Source organism: Dasypus novemcinctus, chromosome 19 (assembly GCF_030445035.2).
Source record: "Dasypus novemcinctus isolate mDasNov1 chromosome 19, mDasNov1.1.hap2, whole genome shotgun sequence".
Taxonomy (NCBI): Eukaryota; Metazoa; Chordata; class Mammalia; order Cingulata; family Dasypodidae; genus Dasypus; species Dasypus novemcinctus.
Window position 1 is genome coordinate 9,404,035 of NC_080691.1, and position 12,247 is coordinate 9,416,281.

A 12,247-nucleotide genomic window follows, 5' to 3' on the forward strand; every position below is an offset into this window, starting at 1 on the left:
TGCCTTCCTCTGGGGCCTGCTGGGTGGCCCCAAGTCCTGCTCTCATGCCCGGAAGCAGAGTCTGACCCTCCGTCGTGGGGCCAGGCCTGCGAACGCGCCGATGCACCTGCTCCCGAGAAAGGCAGAATTCTGCCTTGAACGGGAGACGCAGGGAAACGGTGCCCTTTCACGTGAAGATCCATGGCCGAGGTCGCCGCGTCAGAATAATTAGGATACGGGGTATTTTTTATAAAATAAAAATTTGTATCTCCTGGGTGAGAAGAACCTGAGTGGGGTGGAGACCACACAACGGGAGAGAGGTTGCCATGGCAACGACGCCCTCCTCCTCGTGCTCATGTGACACCCACAGGTGAGGGGAGGGCACCTCGGCCTGAGGTCCCGAGCCTGCAGGGCCAGAGGAGGCAGCCCTGGGCCCTCGTTCCAGGGAGGGGTGTGGGGCTGCCTTCCCTGCTCGCCGTCACCTTCAGAGACGAGAGTGTGGCGCCAGAAGGCCAGAGGGTCCCGGTGTCCACTTCGGGGGCTCTACCCCAGGGTGCCGGGGGCCGTAGACCCTGGCCGGCATTGGCTGCTCGTCACAACAGAGGTGGGTGCTCTCCAGTCTGGAGGCTGGAAAGCCAAAACGCAGGGGTGGGCGGGGCCCGCTCCCCAGAGCCCTGACGGTGGCAGGGGGGTCCTCCTGGCCCCCTCCGGCCTCTGGGGTTGGCCGCCTGGCCTGGGGGTCCTTGGCTGGAGCTGCAGTCTCGCCCAGGCCCCTTCCCCGTGTCCCTGTGTCACGGTTTCCCTCCTCTAAGGACACCCGCGTTGGAACAAGCACGTCTTTCAAGACCCTATTTCCAAACGAGGCCGCGTGCATGGGCTTTTTGGGGATGCCGCCTGAGCCCTGGGGATGTCTGCAGCCCCTCGCCCGGCACCTGCGGGTCCACGCGGGAGCAGAGGGAGCCCCGCTTCCCCGTCCCAGGGCTCAGAAGCTATGGACCAGCTGACAGGCTGCGAAGCGGAGCATGTGCCGCCTTCCACCTCGACCATGCGCCCTCCACGTGGTGGAGACACGGAGAGCAGGGCGCGCCAGCCCCCAGCCTGGTCCACGGCCCCCAACCCCTTCCGCTCCCCTTCCCTTCCCGCCACCCCCATCTCTGCTGCACCTGGAGGGGCCTCGCCTGCCCCTGCACGAGCCAGCTCAGCTCGGCCTCTGTGACAGCTGCCCACGGGCCAGCTCCTGGCAGCCCACTCCCCCCGGGAGCCCGGCCTCGGGGAAGAGGCCCCCACTGGCCCTGGAGGTGGGCCTGGGCCATTTGGGTGGGGAAGATGGGACGGAGTGCCTGGAGAATGATCTAGAAGGGGCCCCGAAACTCCTGGTGGCCCGTCCTTGGCCTCCCTTATGGGGAAGGGGAGGCTGGCGGAGGGCCGGGGCGGCCCAGCCAGGCCCACCGGGCCGCATGTTGGGACCCTGCATGTGGTGGCTGCTAAAGCGAACGCGCTGTCGCCCCGCTTTGGGTGACCTCTTGTCACAGCGGGACCGTTTAGAGCATGTCCCCAGAGCCAGCCTCGGCCAGCCACAATGCATGTCTGCCTGTCGCAGGAGCCAGCGGCGAGCTTTGTTCCGGCCGAGCCACAGCGCTGGCCTCGTCCACCCCAGACGCGAGCGCGGCCGCCGGGCGGTGGCGTTTTGCCAGCAGTGACAGGCTCCGGGCACAATAGACCGTGGTTGGCACAGAGAAAACCACCGCGTCGGTGGCTAGATTAATCCTTTTCAGAACTAAAGGGAGAAAAAAAATCTGCCCGTGACATCGATGGGAAAAGGCAGATTTCCCGCCGCTTCCAAAGGGAAGTGAAACATCCTGAATTTTCTTCACAAGAGAAAGACAGAAAAAACACCACTTCTGAGGGAACAGCCTTCTTGATGGATCAAAAGATTCAGAGTTTACGGTGTGGGCCAAGGGTGTGTGGAACTGAGGCTGATTTCTCTTTTCTCTCTCGAGAGTGGAGTTTGATCACTTGCTAATACGGAAACATTAGGGAACAGTCCCTTTCCCTTTGAAGCGCGCCCAGCAACAAGGACGCGGCGAGGCGGGCCCTGCTCGGCTGGCCAGTCGGTCCAGCTGGGAGCCGTTGCCCACCAGATCCCTCAGGACGTAAGTCTTGCTCGATCTTCCTTCCCTGAGCATTGCCAGAATTCGCTGAACGTGGCCACTTAAAGAAAATCCTGCCTGGCAGGCAGGTGGCAGTTCCTGCAGGTTTCTTTCTGGTCCACTCTCAATACAGTAAAAAAGAATCAGGGATTCCTCGTGGTAGCAATTAGGAATCCTAGTGGTGAGAGCACGTCTCTCTCTCTCGAGTAGTTTTAGTGAGTCGAAACACTGGGCAAAGAGAGTCTCCCCACCGTGCCTGTTCAGGGTAAGAGCCACTAAGGAGCTTTCTAAGGACTGCTCAGCTGGCAGGCGCCTGAGCTGGGTTTTTGCCTTTTTTTAAGGAACACCATCCAATCAAAAATACGTGCAACCGTCACCACAGCCAGCTTTAGACCATTTTCATTAGCACAAAGAGGAACTCTGTTCCCTTCAGCTGTCACCTCCCATGGCCCCATCCACCCACCAGTCTGCTCTCTGCACAGTGGATTAGCCCATTCTGGACAGTTCCTAGAGATGAACTCACGTAACGTGGCCCTGCATCGGAGCTCCGTTCCTTTCCACGGCTGAGTTGTGTTCCACGGCAGGGATCAAACACAATTCGTTTATCCATCCACTGGTTGACATCTGCCTGGTTTCTACCTTTTGGCTATTGTCAGGAGTAACACTGTGAACACTTGTGTACTAGTTTTTGTTTGAACACCTGCTTTCAACTTGGGGTCTATGTTTGGGAGAGGTATCCCGGCCAGGGTTTGAGCCAGGGCTAACTGTTGTGTTCGTAGCCAGTAACTTTGGGAAGAGTAGCTCTGCCCATGACATAGCTTAGGGGGAAAGGGGTGGGGTCCTGGGTGCTTCAGGCGACGCTGGCTGTCGCGGCGTGGCCATCTCCCCTCTTTCCCTATGAAGGCTGGGGTGCACGTGCTGCGCTGGCCGCTGCAGGCCGGGTTCGCTTTTCCCGCAGAGCATTATTTGCCACGCCTGTAGCTGGAGCAGGACCTCTGGCTGCACTCCCCCTCGCCTTTCCCCCGGGGCCCTGCATTACCTGCCCTGCTACTCCAGGTGTGTTGTGTGCACCTGGGGGCTGTGCCCCAGAAGGGCTGGAGCAGGTGCTGCACCGACCAAAGGCCACGGGCGGTTCCCACGCACAGGACGGTGGAGAAGTGCTGATTTGCGCAGCTGAGCCTGTGTCCTTGCTCCGTAACCTCTAAGGTCTGGTTCAGATCGAGACCCTGGATCATGGGGTCCCAGTGGCCCAGGTGCGAATGTTTCTGCCCTGCCAAGAACTTCCAGCAGGGACCCGTGATGGCATCTGGCAGGGTGAGGCTAGTACCTGGCCTTGCGCCCCAGCTTAACTTAGGTGGCCATACGAAGCTGTCCTCGGATTTGGGCACGAGCTAGATCGCTAAACCCTGGAGGGACCGAACATTCCGTGGACAAAATACAGAAGGGGTCCCAGTCAGCCGTTGTTTTGTGAAATTGGAATGAGTGATGATTTTACTAACCATCGTGATTTACTTGAGCCTATCCAGGGATTTCAAAGAAGAAACAGACTGACCAGACCAGGTGGAAATACCAACGGTCCTTTGCGATGCTGATAGAGACCCCTACCCAAAAAGAACGGTAACAAAAAAATAAAATCCAGCAGCCAAGCCTGCAGATCTTCACCAGAGGGCCACAATCCTACATCAGCACCCCAGTTACTAAGTAACCCACGGGGTCTCAAGGACGTCCTGCCCCCCACAGTTCCCATAGCTCACCACCCATCGTCCTCACCCCACCCCATCTCCCCACCTTCCCCGGGTCCCCAGCAGACACAGAAGCTGCGCCCCCAGCTCAACCGTTTGAGCACAAACCTCACTTGGTGCAGCTCCTGCATGAACGCAACTTTAGCGCAATAATCTGGCTCTGCACCTCCTTTTAAAGGCTGCTTATTTTATTTTCAGTTTAACAGTTCCTAGCAACGGGTTATTCTCTAGGACTTGTAAAAATAACCCTTTTCCCCTTGATATATGAGCATTATATATTTACTGTGGGAAATTTGGAAAGTACAGAAAAGCACAAAGAAAATAAGTCCATCTTACTCCCAGTGCAAAAAAGGTGCACCAGCCCCTAAGAGAACCTTTCTCCTGGAAACTCACACAAACTCACACATATACTTAAAAAATACAAAATTGGGATCCTATGGTATATGCATTTTTGCAAACTACTTTTCCCTTGGTTTATTTTTTAAAACGTTCTGCTGGTCTACAACGTGGTTTTTCACATTCAGGTTACCCAAGCCTTCCGGCCTGGCTCCTGGTTTTAAATAAACAACACGGAAGCGCTGCTAATGAGAAGCGGCTCGCTGAGCCTGGGCTCCTCCCCTGAAGTGAGGATTTGGAAGCAGTTCTCATTTGAGCTGGCTGGTGATGAAGCCACAAAGCTCCATTTGCATTTACAATGCGTTTGCTAAAAGCTGCTGGGAGCATCATACCAGAAACGGGTTGGCTTTTACCAGGGGCGTTATTAGGAATAAAATATGGATTAGAGTGGACTTGCTGGTATTCTACTATAGAACTATTATGACTAGCAATGGAGACTGTGGCCACGGGAGTTGCTGAGGGCAGGGGGAGGGAAGAAGAGATGTATGTGCAGGCATTTTTGTGATTTTGAGTTGTCCTAAATGATATTGCAGGGACAGATGCTGGACAGTATATCTCCTGCCTCAATCCACTGAAGGGACCGGGGGAGAGTGTGAACTACAATGTAAACCATTATCCATGCGGTGCCGCAGTGCTCCAAAACGTATTCACTTAGTGCAATGAGTGTGCCGCGATGATGAAAGAGGTTGTTGATGTGGGAGGAGCGGGGTGAGGGGGAAGTGTGGGATATATGGGAACCTCTTATACTTTCAATGTAATATTTTTTGTGGTCTATGTATCATCAAAAAAATACAATTAAAAAATGATGGGATGGGGGTGGGGAGCGGGGTATAGAGGAACCTCTTATGTTTTTTAATGTAATGTTTTATGTGATCTATTAACTTCAAAAAAAAGATAATTAAAAAATTGAATTAAATAAAAAAAACCCACCTTACAGCTCAGCACCCTAGAAGGGCTGTCTCGGGTGGCTGGTGGGCCCTGCCACGGGCGGGGCAAGGGGGCAGCTCTGCGCAGCGCCCGCCTCCTCGGGGCTCAGTGGGGGGCCGCGGCATGTGGCTCTGCGGCCTCAGCCCCCTCCCTCCAGGGCTGTCAGCGGGGCGGGGTCCCTCATGCAATTCCTCGTGCTGATTCCAGCCCCGCTCTGTCATGGCCCCCCGGGGGTTTCCCCGTGTGTCTCTGCTTTCAGCCCCTCCCCGTTTCTAAAGGACCCCGACCCAGCTGGTCAGGCCTCACGGAAGTGACCCAGGCAAAGGGCCCCACGCCCGAAGCGATGGATGGGCCCCAAGGACGTGACCGGCTCGAAGCTGCCGCACAGCTCCTCGTTTATCAGCGTTCCTGCCCCCTGAGGACTGGGCGACAGCTCTCTCGATCGCCCCGCCGCCTGCCAGCCTTCCCTCCGGATGGTCGGGGGTGGTCAAGGATGCCAGCTCCCATTAGGGACGTGGATCGGTTCAACCTGCTTCCACGTCTGCTACTTCCTCCAGGAATACTACACAGGGGGGTCCACATGACCGTGTGCAAACACGGTGCTCACCTGGCCTCTTTCTCCCCACCCTCACCTCCCTTCCTCTCCCTTCTTATTTATGTTTGGAAATCCCAAGTCAAGAGTCTCCGCTTTGATGATATGCTAATACTCACTGTGGAAAATAAAGTCACTGGGCACACTGTCTTGAAAATCAATATTTTCGTCTCGTATCGTAGAGTACCAAGTACAATCTCCCATTCTTCAGTCCTAATAAAATAGCCCCCACACCATCCCAGAAAAAGAAATGCTGGGAGCAGATGTGGCTTGAGCAGTTGAGCACCTGCCTCCCCCACGGGAGGTCCCGGGCTTGGATTCCCGGGCCTCCTGAAAAAAACAAAAACAATGAGCAGAACAAAGGAGGAAACCAACTCAGGGGGGCCGAGGTGGCTCAGTGGATGAGCTCCGGCTTCCCACATACAAGGTCCCAGGTTCAATCGCTGGCCCTTGTGCCCTTGCCAAGAACCGACAGATCCTCATTTCAACGCAGGCCTACAATTTTCCGTAGGTTATTGTTTGTCCAGGATCCTCATGTTTCACGTTACCAAGTTCTTGCAGTTTGCCCCTCATCCCATCCCCTGAAGTGAATTCCTCCGGTTTTCCTCTTAAGGAATTCTCCAGGAAGGCCCTGATTTCTTGCTCCGATGTGACTCAGTGTCATGCTAGAACTGATATGTCACTCTCTTTTCCTTCCAGGGGACACTTTAGTGCCATCTTCCCTGGGCCCCACATCACCTTCTTCCAGGGGCTTCAGCCTCATTGTCATCCACAAGTAACTTCTTCAGAGATGGCAGGGCTCTTGGGTCTTCCTGTGTCAGAAAACCTCACTTTGCACCTGACATTGAATGCAAGTTCAGCTGGTTCTTGCCACAAGATAATTTTTATTTAGAGTCTGAAGGAATAATTCCACATGTCTGCAGCACTGAGTGTTGCTGATGGGAAGTTTGATGCAAGTCTGATTCTGAATTCCCTTACAGGTGGATGTTTTCACTCTCTTGGAGTTTTTAGAATATTCTTTTTATCTTTAAAACTTTTATCCTTTATAAGCATTTGTTAGGCATTGATACATAAAAAAGAATTGTGTTCGCTTTAGGTGAATTCTCTTACTCTAAAGGTGCACGTCTCCCTGTGGTTCTGGAAACTTATTATTTTTCTGACGTTTCTCTCCCTTCCATCACCTCTAGTGCCTTTTTTCCAGAGCCCCTCATGGTTTCTGCTGACAGCATCTGGTGTTATATTCTGGAAAAATTCCTCCAGTTTATCTTCCAGCCATTCAACTTAGCTTTTGATATCAGTGATGCTATCTTTAAATTTCCAAGGGCATCTTCTTGTTATCTGATCATGTTCTTGTTTTCTGGGTACGGTTGCTCTGGAAATTCTGCTTAGGATTTCTTCCAGCTGTCTGCTGTTCTCTGGACGAGTTCGTTTTCTACATCATCATTGTTTGCTTTTCTTTATAGGGCGGCTCCTCTTTGACAGCCCGCTCATATTGTGGAACGGCTTACACACGTTTCCCAAATTTGCCGGTTGTTCTCCAGATAGTTTATAACAATTAAAAACCTATCAGCCCAGGTGGGTTTCTCCACTCACCAGCACGGAGCCAGTCCAGGAGAACGATGAGGCCAAAAATCGTTGTCAATTTGAAAGATGACAGATGATGGACTGTTTTCATTTGCAACCCTTGGAATATTTTCGGACGTTTATTGACCATGTGTATTTCTTACCTTGTCAGTAACTGGCCAATAGATGGTAGCTTTAAGACGGGAGCGAAGTGGAGAGGAGGGAGCTGGGAGAGCCCTTCTCTGGAATTCTTAGGGCTTAAATGCTACACGTCCTTCCCTGTTTCCCTGGAGCTCCTCCTCCTCCTCCCAGGGCAGTAAGTAACAAATCCACGGGATGAGTTACTCTGTTCAACCGGAAAGAGAGAAATTAGTCAAGACCAAATAGGAGAGAAGGACTCCTTTGAAGCCGCAGAGAATGCTCGCCTAACGAGGAAGGAGACTGGGCCGCTGTGCTCCCTTCTCTTCTCTGGCCTGTTCTTGCCACGGCATTCGAGATGCCCACCTTTTTCAATAAATTGCTCCAGATGAAGCGAATTCACCAAGCTACAGAGGCACCTCTTTGAAAGTCACAAAGCCCGCTCTTCAGAAACGCAGGTACAGTCTGAATCAGACAAAAAGCCCTCATTACTGGGGCCTGCTTAAAACAATCAAGCCTGGGTGTCGGGACTGGGGTCAGCCCCAAATAGTGTGCGCCTGCAGACGCTGCACAGCTCTTCCTCTTTGGGAGGAGCTTCCGGGCTGTTTATACTTTCTCTTCCCACCACCCCAAATCCAGAGCCTCGGTTTCCCTTTGGTTTTCTTTATTGTTTGCAGAATTCCTGCCTGTGGCAGGTGGTCTTTTCCAACTGTAGCCTCAGGTGTATAGCCCCCACTCCTTTTTTTTATTTTTAATTTTTAAATTTTTTCCCTCTTTAGTTTTTTAAAATGTTACATTAAAAAAATACGAGGTCCCCATATACCCCACCCCCCCTCACCCCACTCCTCACATCAACAACCTCTTTCATCATCGTGGGACATTCATTGCATTTGGAGAATACATTTTGGAGCACTGCTGCACCACAGGAATAGTGGTTTACACTGTAGTTTACACTCTCCCCCAGTGCATCCAGTGGGCCATGGCAGGACACACAATGTCCAGCATCTGTCCCTGCAGTACCACCCAGGACAACTGTTGCCGCCCCTTGAGCTGGGGTGGAACTTTCAATCAACAGGACACAGTGGCAGTGATGCCACCAGGCTGCCCAGTGCTGCTCTGCTTGGGAGCCACTTTGGGGTCCTGAGCTGCCCGTAAGGACTGTAGCCCAGCTATCCTGGAGTTACCATGCTGGAGAGACCGAGCGAGTCTCCAGCCCACTCTCCGGACACGTAGGTGATCCCAGAGCCTCCCCATCTGACCGTACCTGACATTTACCAAGCCCCCGCGGGCACCGTGCCAAGGGCTCAGGTTGCATCTTCTCATCCCGTCCTCACGAGAGCCTCGAGCGGGCTCTGCTTCTAGCACCCCTCAGGGCTGGGGGTGCAGCTCTGGGCTTCGGGCAGCCCCACGATGGCTGGCAGGGCGGCGCTGCGTAAGCTCGTCTTCGCCCTGAGCTGGGCGCTCCCTCCAGGTGGAGGCCAGGACGCCACCTCTCCCGTAAGCCGCCGCGGAGGCTGGGGGATGCGGGCCGAGCAGGGAACAAAAAGTGGAATCAGGACACTGGTGCGTCAGCCCGTTAGGTGAGAAGACTGGGCTACGGAAGAACAGAGTCCTCGGTGAGCGGCACCGAGCTGGCCAGCGGCAGAGGCCGGCTCCCCGCCAGGCCGCCTGCCTCCGGAATCCCTGCCTTTTGCCACCACGCAGGAGGGGAGGAGGCGTCTCAGGGTAGTCCAAACGGAGAACAAAAACCACCGGGGCCAAGTCCAACTTTTTAACTTTGTCTCATTCATTCAAAGTCTCCCGGGGTCTCCTACGTGCCAAGCTCTGCGCGGGTAGGAACGTCAATGTGCATCTGCCCTCCCCTGCACCTCCCCCCTGCACCCTGCATCCTGGTCCAGCCAAGAGCCCCCCTCCCCTCTCCCCTGCGTCCTGCTCAGTCGAGAGCCCCCCTTGCCTGCGCCTGCCTCCTCAGCCCTGCATCCTGGTCCAGTGGAGGACCCCCTCCCCTGTACCTCCCCCCTGCACCCTGCATCCTGGTCCAGCCGAGAGCCCCCTCCCCTCCCCCCTGCACCCTGCATCCTGGTCCAGCCGAGAGCCCCCCTCCCCTCCCCCCCTGCACCCTGCATCCTGGTGCAGTTGAGAGCCCCCCTCCCCCCACATCCTGGCCCAGTCGAGAGTCCCCTCCCCTGCACCTGCCTCCTCAGCCCTGCATCCTTGCTCTAGGTGCAGGGATGTTACTGACCGCTCTGGGGGAGAAGGCACACTTCCAGCCCTTCCAGCCTAGTTTGGGTGCTTCCTCTGCAAAGAGGAACTCTGGGGAGCCTCTCCTAGAGCAACCTTCGGGGCCAGTGACTAATAAAACTCACGTCAAAAAATGAAACATAGCAAGAACACACGTCAGTACTGGAACTCAAGCCTGTGAGACGCACATCTCGATTCTTCTACAGTGAACCCCTGTTACGTAGAAGTGGGCTGCACGTGGCCCCCCAAAAGACATGCGCACATCCTGGTCCCTGACACCCACGGGCCCTGCCTGGGGGGCGAAGCATGCGGTCAAGGCGAGGATCTTCAGAGGTGGGGCTTGTGCGCTATCGGGGGGCCCTGAAGCCCCGTCACGTGGCTCCTCCTAAGAGAGCAGATGCCCTGCGCGGCCCGGGGCAGAGAGGGAGCCGCGCAGCTGCCAGCCAGCGACAACGGGGATGGCAAACACTGGAGACGGCGGAAGGGGCAGCGCGGCCCTGCCGGCACTGAGGACGCGCTCCTGTCGTTCGTGGTGATGTGTCACTGCAGCCCTACCTAGGAGAGCCGCGCAGCAGGCGGTCCTAGAAACCCAGCCAAGGATGTCCCTCGACCCCATGGGGGCCACAGCCTGGAAGCCCCCAGGAGCCCCACCGCGTCTCCCTGAGGCCCAGCCAGGGCTGGGAGCGCCGGAACATTCTGTGAATCCCAGAGCAGCTCGGCCCGGGAGAGCCCTGCGGATGCCTGGGGGACCCCCACCCCCAGCCCTCCCCAGCGCAGCTGCCGCACCGCGTCAGTCTCCTGGAACCTGGATGCGTCCCCGGGGAGAAAGGAAGAAGCTGTGAATTGCCTGAAATTAAATTATTCTCCTAAAGGGAAAAGACTTCATCAGAAAAATTAATTTCAGTTATAGAAAGAAAAAGAAAATAGTATTTTTTACATATCTGCGTTTGTGGCCTGAGAGTCATTCCACCAGAAATAAGCTTTCATATCCCAAGGTTCTTTCAATTGGGAGCCCATTTGCTTTTTACTCTAGTCAATTATTAAGAAGCAGAAGACTCTAGAACTTTCCGTCTGCCTGAGGGCAGGAGTGACTTAGATATAAACAGTGAAGAGTAATTTAGGGAGTGAGGAGGAGCTCTTTTGCTGCTTCTGAACTTTGACTCTAGGTAATTACAGCTTTTCTTTTTGTGTGTAATTCTTTATTGAAAAACGCCAGAAAACTGTTTGAATATCACTTTACACCCCAGTAATCCTAGGCCTCAAAACGCATTTAATTGAAGGATCTACTGCAATTTGTGTCTGTTCTGCTTCGAGGGAAAGTGAGAGCAGCCTCCACTGCTAACATGCCACTTCGTTTCCACAGGTGAGAATTCTGGGAAAGGAGAAGAGATCGTTCAAAACAAGACAAAACACACATGCTGGAGACGGCTGCTCGCCTCGATCCCACGTGCCACCCGCTTTCTACGACGATTTCGCTTAGGGGATTAATTCCACAGAGTCCCCGCAGATGCCCTTTGATGGCGTTTGGCCATTTGGTCGATACCTCAGTAAAGGGCTGGACCGCCTGCCAGTTGCACAGGTAGGCTCCTTCGGCGCCGTCCCTTTCTCCTCAGCGTAAGTCCAATCCACTCGCAAATCCTGAGGGCCTCGTGTCTTAGACTGGGCTCCTCCAGGAGCAGATCCTGGGGCAAGCCCTGGAGAGCAAGGGATTTATGCTGGAGCAGTTTATTCCAAGGAGGCACCAAAACGGAAGTGCGGGAGTGAGAAGGGAAGGCGAGGAAGGCAGCAGACGGGGGCTATGAGCCGCACCTCTGAGGGGCCCTGGGGCTCGATCCTGCCAGGACCCAGGGCTGTTCCAGGTAAAGCCCGGATTTACGGCGTTTGCCCACCACGGCGGCGACGGCAGCGACGTGGAGGTGGGGAGAGGCGCCCCGAGTCGCTTCTCAAGAGGCACACCTCACGGTTCTCCCACCTAAAGGACACGGTGGTATTAGTCATCTCTTGCCGCGTGACAAACGACCCTGAACTCAGCGGCTCATGACCACAAACGTTTATCATCTCAGTTTCTGCGGGACAGGAATTCGGGAGCAGTTTAGCGGGGTGGACCTGGCTTCAGCTCCCTCAGGATGTTTCGGTCTTGGAACTGGCCACAGCTGCGGCCACCTGTATTTGTCAGCCAAAAGGGTGCTGATGCAAAATACCAGAAATGGGTTGGGTTTTATAAAGGGTATTTATCTGGGGTAGGAGCTTACAGATACCAGGCCATGAAGCATAAGTTACTTCCCTCGCCAAAGTCCGTTTCCACGTGTTGGAGCAAGATGGCTGCTGATGTCTGCGAGGGTTCAGGCTTCCTGGGTTCCCACGTTCCTGGGGCTTGCTTTGCTCTGGGTTCAAGGTTCCTCCCTTCCTGGGGCTGGCTTCTCTTTCCTCTGCATGCTGACTTCCTGGGTCTTCTGCATCCAACTCTAACATCAGAAATCCCTGCATCAGAAACCCTCCACTCGGTCCTTTGCCATGCC

General features: G+C 54.7%; 2 long non-coding RNA genes across 2 annotated transcripts; both read left to right on the forward strand.

The window, feature by feature from the left end:
- Window positions 1-379: 379 nt before the first annotated feature.
- Window positions 380-4,475, forward strand: LOC131274500 (uncharacterized). The gene is made up of 4 exons (XR_009181725.1): window positions 380-583; window positions 792-2,132; window positions 3,656-3,746; window positions 4,396-4,475. It is a non-coding gene; the product is annotated as an uncharacterized lncRNA (long non-coding RNA).
- Window positions 4,476-4,757: 282 nt separating this feature from the next.
- LOC131274501 (uncharacterized) lies at window positions 4,758-5,943 on the forward strand. Its single transcript, XR_009181726.1, has 2 exons — window positions 4,758-4,952; window positions 5,473-5,943. It is a non-coding gene; the product is annotated as an uncharacterized lncRNA (long non-coding RNA).
- The last annotated feature ends 6,304 nt before the right edge of the window (window positions 5,944-12,247 follow it).